Source organism: Triticum urartu, chromosome 2, assembly GCF_003073215.2.
Source record: "Triticum urartu cultivar G1812 chromosome 2, Tu2.1, whole genome shotgun sequence".
NCBI lineage: Eukaryota > Viridiplantae > Streptophyta > Magnoliopsida > Poales > Poaceae > Triticum > Triticum urartu.
Window position 1 is genome coordinate 577,785,495 of NC_053023.1, and position 20,196 is coordinate 577,805,690.

Consider the following 20,196-nt stretch of genomic DNA (forward strand, 5'->3'; position numbering starts at 1 on the left):
GAAATACTGCGTTCCCCAATAGCCATCGCAGCAATACCGACAGCTTTGTCCTCCTCGATCCTCCTCTTGATAAACGCTGCCTCCACAGAGGAGGTGCGTCTGTATAATTTGGTCTCCACCTTGGCAACCCTCTCTGTCCGGGCGATAGCCCATTCAAGATAATCATCAAGAGTAGGCAACCGCCAATGGCCTGCTACCCCATGAGCATTGTAGTCCGGCGTCCACTTCAAGATCTGGTCCCTGGAAGAATTGACATTCAGGGGGATAACGTTGGCCGGCAGCTTGAATAGCTTGAAGCGGCCAAATAGCTGGTCGCACAACCAGGCATGGCTGGCCAAACCTAGGAGCAATCTCATCATGTCCCTAGCGTCACCATACAACCAGGCGGGTTTGTCCCTCTTCTGAAGTGGCGAGATGCGGCGGACGAGAAAATCAGCCCCCACAGGCTTGATGGTTATCCCGGCAGCCTTCAGGCGAGTGATCCTGTTAATTGTCGGGCAAATCCTATCATCGGTAAGGCCGAGTGCGCTCCATTCCTTGCTGCGCTCGACAAACATTGTCCGCGCTTCGCATAATTCTAGGGCTTTCCCCTCCTGAATTCAGCACCAGTCTCCTCTCCACTCATTCTACCTCTCACACCGCAGACCGGGGATATAATCCCAAGACTTCCTTGTCACCCGTGGCATCCAGCTGATGTTCCTGGAGCGATGAGTTTTGTTCTCTACTTGCGGGACAAAGTAATGCCTGAACAGATCAATGTTGGGGATGACTCCAACAAAATTCTCGCATAAATGAGCAAAGATGGCCATGGTCGCCATTGCATTCGGCGCAAAGTAGAGAAGATGGAAGCCAAAAAAGGGGGAGCAGAGACCGCATATAAAGTATGCGCAGAAGAACTTGTAAGAATTCGATGGATCTTCCTCTCCCTCCGTCGAGACATTGGGAGCGCCATGCCCCTTGGGGACTTCACTCCCCCACAGGTACCCGTACCTTGCTCGCAGAATCGGGCCGTCTAGATTCGACGGAAAGAAGACAACATCTCCCCTCCGCTTCCTATCTAGCTCCGTCGCCCTCTTGCTTCCCTCGGCGACCACCTCCTTCACAGCAGTCGTCTGCTTCCCTTTTGCTGCAGTTTTCTTCCCCATTCCCGCGAGCACCGGTGCGAATGGGAAAAGGAATCAGGCGGGGGAATGGCGGCAGACGAGGGAGAGAGAGGAGGAGGTAGTTGTCTGGCTTGCGGGGGAAGATGATGGGAAGGCAGGGCAAGCGACAAGTGAACCGTGCCGCTCCGCGTTTTCCTATCTTCAGGGGAAAATGCGTGGAGCGGGGGCGTGACGCTTCAGAAATTTACTATTTTACATTAACTGCAACAGTCCCATGACCCCCACGACTTGCAGTAATTGCATAGAGTGGACGTTGGATTGACTGGTCATCATGACAAACCGTCGTGCGCACCCCTCTCCTGCCACATGTCCATGCACTATTTGAGGCCAAACCCAACATGCCGTGCGACACGTATGGCTCAGGCCCGGGGGCTTATGTCGGGGAACACAAACAGGGGTGTGTATTTTCCCCTGACTCGTGCATGGACAGTTAAGCCTATAGGCACGAGAACAAGACCACAACACCAAGATCAGATTGGAGCACAAGGGACTAGTCATTTGAAGGATCCAATTATAGAACAGGAAGATCAAGAAGAGCTAGAGAAGCAAGACGTTGATAAGAGAAAAGCCTCCCTTGCCGGGCAGGCGAGCCTGGCAAGGACGGGGTTTCCCGTGGAAGCAGGCCTTCGGGTCGTCCCGGCAGGCCTGCCGGGGCTTATGGAGGCAGAACCACCCCACCGCACCACCTCATCACGACCCAAGTCATCAATCAGTGTGGTTTCAAGCTCCAAGATGACTAAGTGGATGTTACTCTCCACATGGCAGCCACTTTCCATAGAAAATGCCTCCAAGCGACACCCATCCTACGATGTGTCAAGCAAGCAGGCGCGAAGCTGGCAAAACAGCCCGACAGGGCCTGCCGGGTGAGCTGTGATGTGACGTTGGGCGGCACATTTTATGCACTCTATCAGCTCGCATAGTTAGGTATGATAGCATTGTTTTCTATCTAATCCGTGCATAATGACTGATTTGCTACTGTGGTCACCCCTTTATCTATAAAAGGAGGCCCATGGTGATGTCTACTACAGAACCTTCTTCATGTAGACGTTGTTGGGCCTTCAAGTGCAGAGGTTTGTAGGATAGTAGCAAATTTCCCTCAAGTGGATGACCTAAGGTTTATCAATCCGTAGGAGGCGTAGGATGAAGATGGTCTCTCTCAAGCAACCCTGGAACCAAATAACAAAGAGTCTCTTGTGTCCCCAACACACCCAGTACAATGGTAAATTGTATAGGTGCACTAGTTCGGCGAAGAGATGGTGATACAAGTGGTATATATATGGTAGATAAAGGTTTTTGTAATCTTAAAATATAAAAACAGCAAGGTAACCAATGATAAAAGTGAGCGTAAACTGTATTGATACGTCCATTTTGCATCATGCTTTTATATTGATATTTATTGCATTATGGGTTGTTATTACGCATTATGTCACGATACTTATGCCTATTCTCTCTTATTTTACAAGGTTTACATAAAGAGGGAGAATGCCGGCAGCTAGGATTCTAGGCTGGAAAAGGAGAAAATATTGGAGACTGTCGGTGTCAAAACCGGCGGATCTCGGGTAGGGGGTCCCGAACTGTGCGTCTAGGCCGGATGGTAACAGGAGGCAGGGAACACTTTGTTTTACCCAGGTTCGGGCCCTCTCGATGGAGGTAATACCCTACTCCTGCTTGATTAATATTGATGAGATGGGTAGTACAAAAGTAGATCTACCACGAGATCAAGGAGGCTAAACCCTAGAACCTAGCCTATGGTACGATTGTTGTGTACGGAGTTGATTGCCTATGGACTACAACCCTCCGGTTTATATAGACACCGGATAGGGTTAGGGTTACACAGAGTCGGTTACAATGGTAGGAGATCTTGAATATCCGCATCGCCAAGCTTGCCTTCCACGCCAAGGAAAGTCCCATCCAGACACGGGACGAAGTCTTCAATCTTGTATCTTCATAGTCCAGGAGTCCGTCCGAAGGTATAGTCCGGCTACCCGAACACCCCCTAATCCAGGACTCCCTCAGTAGCCCCTGAACCAGGCTTCAATGACGACGAGTCCGGCGGGCAAATTGTCTTCAGCATTGCAAGGCGGGTTCCTCCTCCAAGTCCTTCGTAGAATATTGTAAACACCAAGTGTAGTGTCCGGTTCTGCAAAATAAGCTTCCACATATTGCCATAGAGAGAATAATATTAACACAAATCAAATCTGCTGACGTATTCCGCAGTGCGCCATCACACTACGGCCAAGTCCTTTACTTGAATCGTCTTCACTTTTCCACCTCAGCATGTTTTGTGAGGCGGTTTCCTTGACACGTCTTGTCAAAGCAGAGATCGTGTGTCCCCCCTTTATGGGATTCTCATCAATACGGACGTGGGTAACCCAATCATGCCCGTTAGCATGTTTTCTCGATTAAAGGCTAGTCCCAAACGGTTACGGGGAGGGCTCCTGGTATTCAACCTCTTATAAAGAGACCAAGGCCTTACTCCTTTTTCCAATCTCAAAACGAGTTCGCCCGTCGCCTCGAGTTCCAACACCCTAGGCTCCAGATTCCAGGCGCTTCGAACCTTCGACAATGTCCGGTTCCGACCTTCAAGGTCGATGGATGCCCTCCTCCGTCACGGAGGAGGACGTGCTAAAGTTGAGAGAGGCTAAGTTCTTCACCGCCGAAATTCTGCATAGGTTGCCTGCTCAAGGGCAGGCTATTCCCAGTCCCCGTCCTGGTGAGAGCATAGTGTTCATGTCTCACTTCCTTCAGGGGTTAGGCTTCCCGATGGATCCCTTCGTGAGGGGGCTGCTGTTTTATTACGGGATGGAATTTCATGACTTAGCTCCGGATTCCATCCTCCACATTTCCTCATTCATCGTTGTGTGCCAAGCGTTCCTCCGTGTTACTCCTCACTTCGGATTATGGCTCAAGACTTTTGGATTGGAGCCGAAGATGATCGAGGGACGGCACGCAGAGTGCGGAGGCGTTGTCATAAATAAGAATGCTGACGCTCCATGGCCCGAGGGCTCCTTTCAAGAAGAGCTCGGCGTGGCAACGAGAATGGTTCTATATCACCGCTCCCAGGAGCGCCAAGTGGGCGGCGCCTCCTGCCTTTCGCTCGGGTCCCCCATTAGGGCTAGCGTCATGGGTCAACAAAGGATTAGATTGGGGTTTGCCCAAAGACGTGCCCCTGTTACAGGGCCGAATTAAGGATCTCTTGGAAGGAGACCTCAGTTTGGTCAAGGTGACGCAGGTCATGCTGATTCACCAAATATTGCCCGGCAAACGTCGCCCCCTTCGCCTATGGGAGTTTAATCCAGAGGGACCGTGAGCTCTCCAGAATTTTATGGGCGCAACGCCCGCGGAGATGTATAGAATGTTCTTCGGATCACAAGAGATGTGTCCTGATTTAACCGAGGACGCAGGCCTAAGCTGCAATCGCCCGGATACTCAAGTAAGCAACCCTGTGCCCGGACCTTCTACCCGTATAATTGTCATAAACTTGACCCTAAAAGAGCCGTCCTTTTAAACAGGAGTGGATAGAGAAGGCAAAGCTGATTATGTGTCCGGCTCCCCTTCCTGAAACCAGGCCGGATCCCGTGCTGGTCAGGATGCTGGAGATAATGCCTTTGGAGGGAGAGGACAAGGAAGCTATGGCCTCCTCGAAGGAGGCTGCTCCGAAGGGAGGAACCGACAATTCCTCTCCTAAGGGGAAGAAGAGAGCCGCCTCTGACGACCCGGAAACCATGGCCTCAAAACGGGGGAGAAAATCCTCGTCAGAGGGTCCGACGCCAGGGAGTTCCTTGGCCGTACTACGCCCTCAAGGGGATCAGCCCTCTAGCGAGCCGTAAGTGGAGAAAATATTTTCCTTTTGAGGGATGAGAGAAATCCTTGATTTTATATCTGAGAAGATTAACCGAAATTTTACCTTGTAGCTCGGACCTCAGCCCTTCGCAGCAGAGCTCGTCTTCAGGGGATCTTCTTCCGGAGATGATGGAGAGCGGAACGCCTCCCCTTGCCGTGCCGCCCAGCGAGGCGGGCGACCCTGAGGTGTCGTCACGGAGGGTTTCTCCGAATCCGGCAGGGGCGAAAGATAGCTATGTGGCCCCCCGAGGTTCTCCGCGTCCGGCCTTCGAAAGAGGTCATAGGGCAAGTCCGGCACCGTCTGGTGCTCGGCCGGGGGAACTAAAGATTCTGCTGGGGCGAGCTTCTATCTCAGAAGAGCACCGTGCATTCATGGGCACGGTGATTGAAAGGATTTCATCCACAAAAAGCGGATTGCATGAGGCCGTCAAAAGTTTACTGACGGGTTTTGAGGTACGTTAGATAATGTACACTTTTGTCAGTTGCGCATAAGTAAGATGCGCCCTGTGTAGATAGTAGCCCCTGAGACTCTGCGCGTTGTCAAGAAATGACGGCACGCAGAGGATCATAATCCCAGGTCTAAGATGTCGCCTTTGAATGTAGGTGGCGAGGTGTCCGGAATCAAGCCGAACTGATGATGTGGCCGAACTAAAGCGGCAACTGGACGTGGCAAATGCCGACATCGCGCTTGTCAACAAGCGGCTTGATGAGGCTCAAGGTATGTAATTCTTCGGGCAGCATCAGGTAAGAGGAGCTTTATGCCAGTGTCTTACAATGTGTGTGCTTGACGCAGATGGTACGGCCGCCGTGGAGAATCTTAGGGCAGAACTTGCCCGAGCTAAGGAGCAAGCCAGAAAAAGCGATGCGGCTGCCGAGAAGGCCCTTGAAGAGTTGAGAGCCGAACAGGCTGCTCACTGCCGAAGCAAAGAAGAGATGGCCGAGATGACCGAGAAGTTAAAGAGCGCTGCAGACCGTTGCAAACTTCTTGAGAAAGAAGACCAGGCGAGACAGACGGACTTAGAGAAGGCCGTTGCCGATGCCAAGGACGCTCGCTCTGCGATGAGAGCTGCGAAAGAGGAGCTGCGTCAGGCCGAACAGATTGCGGCTGGAAATCCCTTTATGCTGTGGAGGAAGTTTTGTGATCCGAAGTTTCCTCCGTTGGACCGGATGTGGAGTGTGGAGGACACCTATCTGGACTTGGCAACGACTGCCGCTGATGCGACCGAACACTTTCGAGATTAGAAAGATTGCGAAGTGGAAAAGCTTTTCTGGTCGCAGTTTCATAATCCAGAGCGTCCACTGGCAGTGAATGATCGTTTGGATCAATGGGCCGAACTGAATAGGTTGTCCGGACTCGCCGTGAAGTACGTCATGGATCATCTGTGGCCGGGGAGATCGAAGACGAAGAGTTATTTCAGCTTGGTGCAGCAATTCCTTGACGCGGTGCCGCGTATTAATGCAATGAAGAGGTCAGCATGCATAGAGGGCGCAAGGATGGCTCTTGCCCGTGTCAAGACATACTGGGTAGAGATGGAGACCACCGTTGTTGTGTCCCGAGATTCGGACAAAAGCTGAGTATCTTCCGGGCACTATTTTTAGGAAGTCCTTGAAGGCGCTCGTGTAATAGAGACATAGTGCTCGAAAGATGCTATGTTATGATAGCATATGTAATTGAAAAGTATTATTTTGATAAACTGTAGTGGCCTTTTTTATACTTGTGCCTCCAAGTATTGGGAACCCCTCATGTGCGGCCGTTTTAAGATATATATATATATATATATATATGTATATATAGAGTCTGAAAGATGGCAGTCGTTGGCTTCAGCCCCCACGCACATAGTGCGGGGGTGCTCGCAGAAGATGCATTTTCACACTTAACCCAACGTCTTGGTCCTACAAAGGAGGTGATAGCAGCGGGCCAGGCAACCGGACTATAATGCTTTAACACTTTCACTTAGCCATAGGAGTTTGACAATGAGACTCTTTAGGTAGCTCCTTGGTGGCAACTGCGCTTGTCCGAGTTCGGGGCGCATACGTGCCTGACCAGGAAGCGGCCCTTTGTTAAAGCGGAGGAATCCGATAGATTCCGATAGGTCATCGAGTGGCTGACCAGTCTCACGCTACATCATGACAGTCAGTTTTCGGCTTTCTCTACTGAGGTGCTCGCCCTGGCCGAACCGGGGGCACAATCGCAGTAGTTCTCCTGGTGCTACCTTAGACGATAGAGCGGAACGTAAGGTAGCCGAACTCAGGAGCCGGGCAACCCAACATTTGACCAAAGACATGATTCGAAGCTGATGCATATAATGCCAAAACTCGCGACGCCGAACACTCCCTAAGGTGTTCGGTCTTTATGAGTGCGGGCGAAACAACACTCTTTATTAAAAAAGCCCCTAGTGTCCAGGTACGTGCAAAAATTCTAACGTGGCCACATGCCAAGACGCTAGCCTCCTCCTTGGTTATATTAGAAATAAAAAACCAGGCGATGTGTAGCAACAAGAGACAGTAAAAAAGGTTTACGCAGGGTCTTAATCTAAAAAGAATCCTTTAGGACGGGTCCCTACTGCACGTCTGCGCCTGTGTCTCCGTTGTGCCGTATCCTGGACGGGCGCCGCACGACATTCATCTATAAAAGAGAGGAACTGAGTTGAAAACGGGTCGTGCCGACAAAGTTTAGAATAAGCAAAGTATAAAGTAAGATATATGAAATTGAGCTTTATTGTCTCTTATTGTATATGCGTGGAGCCCCTAGTGCGGGGGTATATGGCTTCTAGGCCTGCATCAATGATGATTTTTCACCAAACTCGTCTATCCGCGTTCTTTGAATGACCTATTTTGAAGTTTATTGGCCGATGAGGCCATTTTGCTGTGGGGCTGTCAAAGCGGCCGCACAGTCCTCCGCTTGGGGAGGCGCACTTTAGTGCTTCCCCTTCAAAGAGATGATGCCTCGTGGACCGGGCATCTTGAGCGTAAGAGATGCATAATGCGGTATTGCGTTAAAGCGAGCGAAAGCTTCGCGTCCCAGTAGTGCTTGATAGCGACTTGAGAACGGGACGATATGGAAGGTCAGCTTTTCGTGGCGGAGGTTATCGGCAAAGCCGAATGTGACTGTGAGCCAGAGAAAACCCGTACAATGGGTGTCCGGACCGGGTATTACCCCTTGAAAGGAGGTTTTGCTGCGGTGGATTCTTGCTGGGTTTATCCCCATGTGCTGGATTGTATCCTGATATATCAGGTTTAGTCCACTACCGCCGTCCATAAGGACATTTGAAAACTGGAGTCCGCCAATTATTGGATCGAGTATCAAGGCAGTCCAGCCTACATTCTTGATATTCCTAGAATAATCTAGCTGATTGAAGATGATCGGTTTTGACAACCAGTGGCAGGACCCTTTGGGGATGGGCCGTGTGGTGCGTACCTTTACGGGTGCCGCACGTTTTGTTATGTGAAGTGAGTTCACTGTTTTTACTTCTTGTGGGAAGTTCTTTTGTTTCCTGGTGCTCTGCTTTTGGGGTTCGTCCTTTTTCGTTTGGTGTGTCGAGCCCCTTGTGTTCGGCATTGAGTCTGCCGGATTGTTTGAAAACCCAACAGTCTCTGTGGGTATGGTTAGCAGGCTTCCCAGGAGTACTGTGTATCTGACATATCCTGTCCAGGATTTTATTTAGGTTGGATGGATCGTCCCTGTTATCCTGGGGGGGCAATTTTTCCTGATTTTGTCGTGAGCCTTTGAATCCGGCATTGACTGCCGTGCTCTTCGGACATTTGTCCTTAGTCCAGCGACGGTCCTTGTTGCGTCGCGGTTTTCCGTTTCCATCCCTGGTTTCGGATGTACTTGGGTCGCTGGGGCTGCACCTTGCCAACCAGCTGTCCTCCCCTGCACAAAAGCGGGTCATGAGGCTTGTTAGTGCGGCCATTGTTCTTGGCTTTTCTTGGCCGAGGTGTCTGGCGAGCCATTCGTCTCGGACATTATGCCTGAAAGCTGCTAAGGCTTCGGCGTCCGGACAGTCGACTATCTGATTCTTTTTAGTGAGGAATCTATTCCAGAACTGCCGAGCTGATTCTCCGGGTTGTTGAGTTATGTGACTAAGATCGTCTGCATCCGGGGGACGGACATAGGTCCCTTGAAAGTTTGCTCAGAAAGCATCCTCGAGCTCTTCCCAGCTTTCGATTGTGTTTTCTGGAAGGCTTTTAAGCCAATGCCGCGCTGGCCCTTTAAGCTTAAGGGGTAGATATTTTATGGCGTGGAGATCATCTCCTCTAGCCATGTGTATGTGGAGGATATAATCCTCGATCCAGACTCCAGGCTCTGTTGTTCCATCATATGCCTCTATGTTTACGAGTTTGAATCCCTCTGGGAATTCATAGTCCAGGACCTCATAGGTGAAACATAGGGGGTGTGCGGCGCCCCTGTATTTGGGTGTGCCGGCTTCTGATGATGGCTTCATAGCGTTGCTGACGAGAGCTTGCTTTCTTGGCCCATAAATGGACCTGACTGGGCCATGATGCGAATCCTTAAGTGGGTCGCATGCCGATTTAGGTGCGGCGCCGCTTGCCGCTTTATAGGGTCGTCTATCCGACCGTGTGGCTTTTTCATTTTTTGAATGCGAGGGCTCTAGGGCCTCTTCGTCGAATTCAGGCAGTAGCTTTCTTTTCAGATAGCTTTTAGTGCGACGACTGTCGCCGTACTTATCTGTGGTATTGATTACTTTGCTCCATCTAATCCGGAGTGCATCTTCCGCTGTTTTTGGCTTCCGCTTCTGCTTTTTTAGGCTGCATGCAGTTGCAACGAGCCTCTCGTGGAGATTCTTCTGCTCCACGGGTTTATTCGGCGTGAGGTCGTCTGGAATGCCGTTTTCGCCGGAGGAGGGATGTTCGGTTTCTCTATCCGTGTTGCCCTGTTCGGATGGTTGCTCTAAGGCCTGCTCGCGTCTACCGGCTCGTCCTGCTCTATGGCTGGGTTTTTGTCGAGGCAGGGCTTGGGTCGGCGTTTACGCCGACGCTTTGATTGCTTTTCGGGGGGTCGATCTCTCGTCCCATCCCCTTTTTCCTCGTTGTCGCTTCCTTTAGGGTATCCACCATGTACACATCGTGAGATGAGGTGGTTGTCCAATGCCCTATGGGCGTTGGTTCGTCGGTATCTCCTGCATCGTCATCCATGCTGTCGATGTCTCCGGAGTCGAAGTTGAGCACGTCGTTTAAATTGTCGACGGTGGCTACCAAGTGGGTGGTGGGTGGGCTTTGAATTTCTTCATCGTCCGTATCCCATCCTCGCTGACCGTAGTTCGGCCAGGGCTCTCCTGACAAGGAGAGAGACTTGAGAGAGTTCAGGATATCGCCACAAGGCGAGTGCTGAAAGATGTCTGCGGCGGTGAACTCCGTTATCGGCGCCCAATCGGATTTGATTGGCAGGGGCGCGGGGGGTTCGGAGTTCGGAGAGGAATCCGGCTCCTTGGAGTCACGGGCCGTGCAGAGTGCGGGGCTGGCGTTTGACTCGATTGCCTTTGAGATTACAGCCCCCGAGGTGACGTCCAACCGCTCACCCTCGATTGGCGCAGCTGGCTCCGAATTAAGGGTCAGAGCCGGTGCGTTTGCGGCCTCCAGGGTACTGTTCAGCAGCAGAGCTAGATCATGCCCCACGAGACAGTGCGGCACGCTTGGCTGTGGCTCGAATCCGTCGAAGATCAAATCTCAGCGGATGTTAGCCGTGTAGTTTAAGCTTCCGAACCTGACTTGATGGCCAGGGGCGTTGCTTCCGATCTGCTCCAGGTGGCCGAGTGGATTGGCCCGCAGAGCGAAGCTGCCGAAGACGAAGATCTGTCCGGGGAGAAAAGTCTCACCCTGGACCGTATCGTTGTTGATGATCAAAGGAGCCATCGGGCCTAAAGGCGACGACACAGAGGAACTCTCAATGAAAGCACCAATGTCGGTGTCAAAACCGGCGGATCTCGGGTAGGGGGTCCCGAACTGTGCGTCTAGGCCGGATGGTAACAGGAGGCAGGGAACACTTTGTTTTACCCATGTTCGGGCCCTCTCGATGGAGGTAATACCCTACTCTTGCTTGATTAATATTGATGATATGGGTAGTACAAGAGTAGATCTACCACGAGATCAAGGAGGCTAAACCCTAGAACCCAGCCTATGGTACGATTGTTGTGTACGGAGTTGATTGCCTATGGACTACAGCCCTCCGGTTTATATAGACACCGGATAGGGTTAGGGTTACACAGAGTCGGTTACAATGGTAGGAGATCTTGAATATCCGCATCGCCAAGCTTGCCTTCCACGCCAAGGAAAGTCCCATCCAGACACGGGACGAAGTCTTCAATCTTGTATCTTCATAGTCCAGGAGTCCGCCCGAAGGTATAGTCCGGCTACCCAAACACCCCCTAATCCAGGACTCCCTCAGAGACCTATTCTGCACAGCTCCAAAAGTCTTGAAACTTCATGGAAGTCAATTTCAGAATATATAAAAAATACTGAGCGCAAGAAGTTCACCAAGGGGGGCACACCCTGCCCACGAGGGTGGGGGGCACGCCCTACCCCCTTGGGCGCGCCCCCTACCTCGTGGGCCCCCTGGTGGCCCTCCGATGGCCATCTTCTACTATATGGAGTCTTTCGATGAGGAAAAAATTTATAAGCCATCTTTCCGGACGAGACTCCGCCGCCACGAGGTGGAACCTTGGCGGAACCAATCTAGGGCTCTGGCGGAGTTGTTCTGCCGGGGAAACTTCCCTCCGGGAGGGGGAAATCATCGCCATCGTCATCACCAACGCTCCTCTCATCGGGAGAGGGCAATCTCCATCAACATCTTCACCAGCACCATATTCTCTCAAAACCCTAGTTCATCTCTTGTATCCAATTCTTGTCTCTAAGTCCGGGATTGGTACCTGTGGGTTGCTAATGGTGTTAATTACTCCTTGTAGTTGATGCTAGTTGGTTTATTTGGTTGAAGATCGTATGTTCAGATCCTATATGCATATTAATACTCCTTTGATTATGAACATGAATATGCTTTGTGAGTAGTTACGTTTGTTCCTGAGGACATGGGAGAAGTCTTGCTATTAGTAGTCATGTGAATCTGGTATTCGTTCGATATTTTGATGAGATGTATGTTGTCTCTCCTCTAGTGGTGTTATGTGAACGTCGACTACATGACACTTCACCATTATTTGGGCCTAGAGGAAGGCATTGGGAAGTAATAAGTAGATGATGGGTTGCCAGAGTGACAGAAGCTTAAACCCTAGTTTATGCGTTGCTTCGTAAGGGGCTGATTTGGATCCATATGTTTCATGCTATGGTTAGGTTTACCTAATACTTTTGTTGTAGTTGCAGATGCTTGCAATAGAGGTTAATCATAAGTGGGATGCTTGTCCAAGTAAGGACAGTACCCAAGCACCGGTCCACCCACATACCAAATTATCAATGTACCGAACGTGAATCATATGATCGTGATGAAAACTAGCTTGACGATATTCTCATGTGTCCTCGGGAGCGCTTTACGTCATATAAGAGTTTGTCTAGGCTTGTCCTTTGCTACAAAAAGGATTGGGCCACCTTTTTGCATTTTATTTACTTTTGTCACTTGTTACTCGTTACAAATTATCCTATCACAAAACTATCTGTTACCTATTATTTCAGTGCTTGCAGAGAATACCTTGCTGAAAACCGCTTATCATTTCCTTCTGCTCCTCGTTGGGTTCAACACTCTTACTTATCGAAAGGACTACGATAGATCCCCTATACTTGTGGGTCATCAAAACTCTTTTCTGGCGCCGTTGCCGGGGAGTGAAGCGCCTTTGGTAGGTGGTATTTGGTAAGGAAAAATTTATATAGTGTGCTAAAATTTACTGTCACTTGTTACTATGGAAAGTAATCCTCTGAGGGGCTTGTTCGGGGTATCTTCACCCCGACCAGTAGAGCAAAGAGTTGCTCCTCAACCTACTAAACCTACTGAAAATGAAAATGCTTGCTTTGAAATTCCTTTGGGTATGGTAGAAAAACTGCTAGCTAATCCTTTTTTAGGAGATGGAACAAAACATCCTGATGAACATCTAATATATGTTGATGAAGTTTGTGGATTATTTAAGCTTGCAGGTGTACCCGGAGATGTTGTTAAGAAGAAGGTCTTCCCTTTATCTTTGAGGCGAGATGCATCGACATGTATAGGCTATGTGATGATATGGAGTTTTGGAACTACAAACGATTGAAATTGGAATTTCATCAAAAGTTTTATCCTATGCATCTTGTTCATCGTGATCGCAGTTATATATACTAGTCGTCAATCCGTGCATTTGCACGGTCTAGCACTATTGAATAAGAACACCTTGGTGATTAATATTCTTATGAAAAATAGGACGTCATATTAGACCATTGCATCGAAGCACATGTATGGAAATATACACAAATTAATTAGAACCTCTTAACATGATCACCACTAAGAAGGGTAATGGCCAAAATAAGCAATTAAGCATCTACAAAAGTCTCCAAAGGGATTCGAGCTAATACAATAGATCAAACAACACTAATGACCAGGTTTGAAGTTGCAGATACTTTTACAATGGCATTTTTATCTAAGAAAATGGTAGACACACTCCCACCATTTTAAAAAAATATTCCACATAGTGAAGAGGTCTGCACTACCTATCCAGAATCTGAAAGTCATCCATAAGTAATTACATACACAATTTATAACTGTCCTGACTGAGTGGTTGCCTGAGGTGAGTGCTCATGTTGCTACTATTTTTGGCAAGAGGCCATGCTATGTCTCCTTGTATCTAGTTAACGAACATGTCTTGAAGGTTCCCATGCAACATATAGAGGGTCGCCAATGTATTAGATATTAAAACCATGATATGTACATTAAGGGCATGTTGTCCCTGGAGTAAAGCACGACTATCGAGCTAAATGAAACTCTTAACATAGATAATTGTGGTAGAAATTACAACTGCTGACGTCATGTACACTTTCCTACAACCTTATAACCATATATATATATCCATTTCCTCGAGCACCATTGTTGACCATGACCTCTTCTCTGGTCCTGACCACTTAGATGCTAATTTTACCAATGTATTAGATATTAAAACCATGATATGTACATTAAGGGCATGTTGTCCCAGGAACAAAGCACAATTATCGAGCTAAATGGAACTCTCAACATAGATAATTATGGAAGTGAATTGCAACTTGTTGAGGTCATATACAGCTTCCTGCAACCTTATAACCATATATATCCATTTCCTCGAGCACCATTGTTGACCATGACCTCTTATCTGGTCCTGTCCACTCGATGCTAATTTTACTACCCAAATAGTGCTTGGTCTGGTAAATGTAATCATGTCTGGCAATTGGCTGTTATTGCAGTAACCAGCTCGGGTGTCTACCTTTAAATCATCTTCTACCTGGAAAAGCTAAAGAACCAATATATTTCTTATATTAATAATTCATATATGGAAAAGGTAATCGATCAGGGAGCCTCCAACACTGATTTGAACATAGTTAGAATAAAATATGAAGAATTATCCAACTATTTAATGCACGGCCTTACTATCGCTATATATGTATATTCAGTTAGAAATTAAGGAGACCAACTGAGAATTACCTAGTTTGTCTGAACCAAGTGCTTAAATCTCACAAAGCATAATTAATCATCGGAGACCTCAGCGTCTCAGAAAGTCTACTGCTTAGAAAATTTGCATTGCTAGAAAGAAAAAAATCACAACAGTACTTATTAAGACACATAAGAAATATAGTCGAGCCAGTTTTCCATGTTGACAGAGCAACTGGTGAGCGTGCCATCGTATCACTCAAAGGCAGCATCCGAGGAACCTGCAGAAACCAATACATCTAGAAGAAAAGAGCTTCCAATCGTATTACATAAGGCAATTGTACTCAGGCCAGGATAAGGTCAGCATTATGGCAACACACATGCTCGGTCACAATTAGTGGAGTCAATTTGTGAGAGGAGCTTGTGTGCAGCAAACCTTTAGATTGTTGCGATGGAAGCCTGGGGCTGGTAACACGGAGATTGATGGTTCAGGTGGAGTAACGACATGTGTACATGTCAATTACATAGAAAATAATATAGTGGTTACTTATCTGAAATAGTAACTTACAACATTTTACTAACGCCGCACGACAGAAATTGTTGCATACTTGTCAGTTCAGTTATTGTTTCGACTGCAAACATGCGTGCCGAATTCAGATTTGAAATAATTTCCCCATCATCCAAAATCATGGTTAAGAAAATGTGGTATGAAAATTTAATATTTAAGTTATGGAATCAGAATATTGTTCTTACTGTGCTACATTGTTTCAGCTTAGTAAAACTCCCAAAAAGCTAGATCATTCAGCAACTTCTTTGGAGCTCAAGTTAAAAGTTTGGTTTGCTTACTCTTCTTCAGAGAAACGACCCAATACATGCGCTATATTATATTCTTCGGTTTAGGTTCTGCATTAAACCATCTATGCAAGTGAATATACAAAAGACTGGATAATTCCAAATTAGCAAGAAACAATGGAAGGATCAGTTCAAAAACAAATAGAAGAGCATGTGCATTGTACATGAAACAATGGATCTATAATTGATTTTCCCAAAACAAAAAAGAATGTAACTATGTGGCAACATGAAGAGGAATTCAGAGAGGTAGAAACCTATGGAGAGGTGAATCGATTCCATACCTACAGAAGCCAAATTCAAGTCAAACTTGCAATAGCGGCTGTAGTTACAATGCGACTCATAACGTGGCCATACTAAAACTGGAGGCAGTTAAAATCATTTGAAAATTATAGATACGGATTATACATCCTATTTGCAATATACTTAACAGGATTATGGTAGTTCTTAAACTTGCTTACATAAGTTTCTTTTAAAGTGCCTACTCTATAGTACTGCTTGGCGTAGATATAGTGTCATGCATGTACTCTAAATATTCTGTTGCGCAGAATGGAACACGTAAATTTGTTAATTTCGTAAAAACATGTTTAGCTAACATTATTTGGATCATTATTAATGTACACAGCTCCCCACTTTAAATGTGGAAATCATTAAAAGGGCACTCAATATCATAGCTGAAAATACATTATCACATTTTGTATATGTAGCATCTCTAAAATCTAGACAGTAGAACTCCAAAGGAATGATCATGAATATTTTCAGAAACGAACCTAGGAAGTATGGATTCCATGGTTGTATACAGGAAATTTTTATATGAGTATTGTAAATAGGAACCTACATATATAACGTACATCCGGATCCCTTTTCAATACAATAAATGCATGAACTGTAAACAGGAACCTATATATATATATAACTAATTATGCCATAGATCTAGTTTATTTTTTGGGTGGGCAACAGTTCGAAAATCTTACTACATATCTAGCAAGGCAAGCTTATACGCTATTAGAAATCATGTTTACAATAGAATTTCTGCAGTACAATTTGGCCGCAGAAAGATGCACGTTTGTTAAACAAATCATAACTAAGACTTCTAGAAAAAGGTTATTAGGGGAGAGCTTCAACAAAAATAGAAATCAAAGTTCGGAAATAATAATTTGTTACTAAAGAAGAACAAACACGACTTGATTTCCTTTCAAATTAAGCATAAATTTGGTTCAGAATTTCAAATGCATTTACCAATGTATGGTTGCTCTATATGTACCCAAACCAAAATCATGTCAGAATGAGTTCTATTTTCACCACTGGAATACCATAGAGATAAAAGTCCTATGGTTTGTGGTGCAGGGTGCTACAAATGGCTGCAGGTGTGTTGCTCAAAAGTGACCATTGTATCATGTATTTCCTTCTAATGGTACAACTATGATTAGGCCATCTCTAATGCAGAGTTCTTATATAAGCGCTTAAACGCCATGATTAAAAAACTGCTATGTACGCAAACAACAAATATTCAGTAGGAGATTATATAACGTGAAAATATCTAAGAGCCCACATGAGCCTCTGTCTGCTTCTTTCCGCAAAAGAAAAAAGAATCTGTCTGCTTCAATGCAAATATACGTTATCTCTCAGCAGTAATTGCCACACGAGCGACTCGGTTGAAGCACCTGATTTGTTATGTCAAAATCTATTAATTCTCACATACCTAATTACAGTTACTGTTTATCGAAAAAATACAGTTACTACAGAACGGATGGCCAAAATTTTCCATCAAGAGAGATTAACCTGCACTTAAATTCTTGTCTAACACAAACGCCTGTGAGGTGCTCTTTCAACGCCGTTGTCCATCCTTGGCCTAGGCTGGTTGTGGAGAGTGGTGGCAGCACATGGAAGAGGCAACAGAGACCTCGGCCAAGAGAATAGCAACCCTGCACTGGTTGAGCCGACAGGTAACATCACATGAAAGAGGCGACAATGGACAGATCAACATCTGTCAGCATACATTTTTAAATCCTAGAAGAGAAAATTATTAAATGTATATACCAAGCTACCACACAGATAATTTAACAACTTGCATTTACTTGGAAGAAATAACATACAATAAAATTCTCTCTGTAGGAATCATCAACTAATCTGTTTTCTAACAAAGGGTCGCATGGTAAGGCACTTAAAGCTTCCTATAAATAATCAATGTGAACTGGCCCGTGCATGGCTTCTTGATATAGATGTAGTGTAAATGTCTAACACAAGCTTACAGCAAGGCCCCACTCTAGGTGATGCATGCAGACCACCTAGCTGGTTTTCCTCCGCTTCCCAAGACGTATAACCTGATACAGGGAAGAGAGCTGCTGAAATTAGAAACAGGAAGAGCTAGTTTTACCCGATGAGACATTATGGATCAAGCTAAATTATTAGGGGCTCCGTGATGAATTCAATAGATAGAAAGGAGGGATTTAACAATGCGGGGTGGGGCAGGATTAATGGGAGATGAACTCGAATAGGCATGGAGTGTGAGTTGTCATGCTGCCGGCCCAATATAAATCCTCAACTGGGGAACCTGAAGCTTCAATTGCGGCCTCCTTTCTTCAAACTATCGTGGATGCACCACCGCATCTGCATCAACTATACAGGATTGTAAATCTATAAATAAGATATTTAAAAGGTTGAGGGAGAAGATTGAGGAAAGATTGGATTGCAGCACATACACCTCTGCATCTGATGCATCAACCATACATGGGGTAGAGGAGGTTTGGCGGAGGGGGGCGAGAGGGAGAAGCAAGACTCCGGTTCGGTGGAGGGGGTGAGAGGGAGAAGCAGGACTCTTCGAGAGGGAGGTTCGGATGAGGACGAAGATTCTGTTAAAAAAAGGTGTGCCTGTTGAATAGTTGTCCGGGACTCTTCCATGGGAATCTTCACCAAGGATTATATGACTTGATCTCCACCGTTATAACTCGGTCCTACCAGATTAACGGCTCGTAAATTCTAATTAACGTGGTAATTTTTTGGGAGTCTTTAATTAGTATAGGTATAGATAGATAGATAGATAGATATAGATAGATGGGGTAGAGGAGGTTCGGCGGAGGGGGGCGAGAGGGAGAAGCAGGACTTCGGTTCGGCGGAGGGGGGCGAGAGGGAGAAGCAGGACTTCGGTTCGGCGGAGGGGGGGGGCGAGAGGGAGAAGCAGGACTCTTCGAGGGGGAGGTTCGGATGAGGACGAAGATTCTATTAAAAAAAGGTGTGCCTGTTGAATAGTTGTCCGGGACTCTTTGATGGGAATCTTCACCAAGGATTATATGACTTGATCTCCATCGTTATAACTCGGTCCTACCAGATTAACGGCTCGTAAATTCTAATTAACGTGGTAATTTTTTGGGAGTCTCTAATTAGTATAGGTATAGATAATTTCTGGCCTTGCGAAGGAGAAAGCATCGCTCAAGCTTGGGGATGCTTAAATCAATGTTATATTCATGCCCCAATCATGAGCTCTCAAGAGAAATGATTATTCAAAATTTATATGCTCGGCTTTCTGATAACAATTGCACCATGCTTCATACTCCTTGTGCTGGCTCTTTTATGATGAAGACTATTGAATTCAAATGGGATTTATTGGAAAGAATTAAACGCAACTCTGAAGATTGGGACCTCGACAAAGGTAAGAAGTCAGGTATGACACTTAAGTTTGATTGTGTTAAATCTTTCATGGATACCGATGTTTTCCGTAAATTTAGCACAAAATATGGACTTGACTCTGAGATAGTAGCTTCTTTCTGTGAATCTTTTGCTACTCATGTTGATCTCCCTAGGGAGAAGTGGTTTAAATATCATCCTCCCATAGAAGTAAAAGTAACTGGACATATTAAAGTTGCAGAAAAGACTATCACTTATAATGATCCTATCGTTCCTACTGCTTATGTTGGTAAACCACCTTTTCCTGTTAAGATAAAAGATCATGCTAAAGCTTCAACTGTGGTTCGTAAAAGCAATATTAGAACTTATACACCTCCTGAGCAAGTTAAAGTTGAACCTAATATTGCTATTGTTAAAGATCTGTCGGAGTAAATAACCATGGGTAGCCTAGCCGGCTCTCCCTGGCCCTTCTGAAAAAATTACGAGCCGATTCGGTCCTCAAGAATCCAAGATGCAGGGTCGCCTTCCCCTTGCCGGCTGTCTCCAGGCCGGCTATCGAAAGGCGGCCCGACTTCAGCCCTCATGAAGAGAAGCCGCGGGAGGGCCGGCTCCGAGAAGCCGGCCGCGAGAAGGCCGACTCCAAGAAGCCGGCTCCCATAAAGCGGTCAAGATCGTACCCTCGAAGTCTGCATCCACATAACGGCGATGTGACGGGGCGTGGCTACAGTGAAGCCTGCCACCCCCGAATCCCGGAGCACGCCTGGCACAGTGCGCTGTACGGGTGGCCATGACCCATCCGGCGCAGCACTGTTGCCACGTTGACCCTGATGTCATCCACGACGGGTTACCAGTACGGCCCACGGGCGGTGGGCCCCTTCGGGCAGAGAGACACCCGAAGGCGGCCAGACCTCCCCCAGTCGGCCCAAGATAGAGCCGGCTCCCCACAGCCGGCTTGCCACCTCCCTCGAAGAAGACACCCCATTAAGGAGACAAGACGCGGTGGGGCTACAGTGATCACTCACCGGGCAGTGGCACTGTAGCCACGCCTACTTCGGCGAAGCCCTCGCCACCAAGATTGAGCAACAGTAACCAGCCGCCGACAAGGCCCTAACAGTGGGGCCTGCCTGTCGGCCAAGGAGCCGGCAGCCGGCGGGACCCACTAGCCGACGG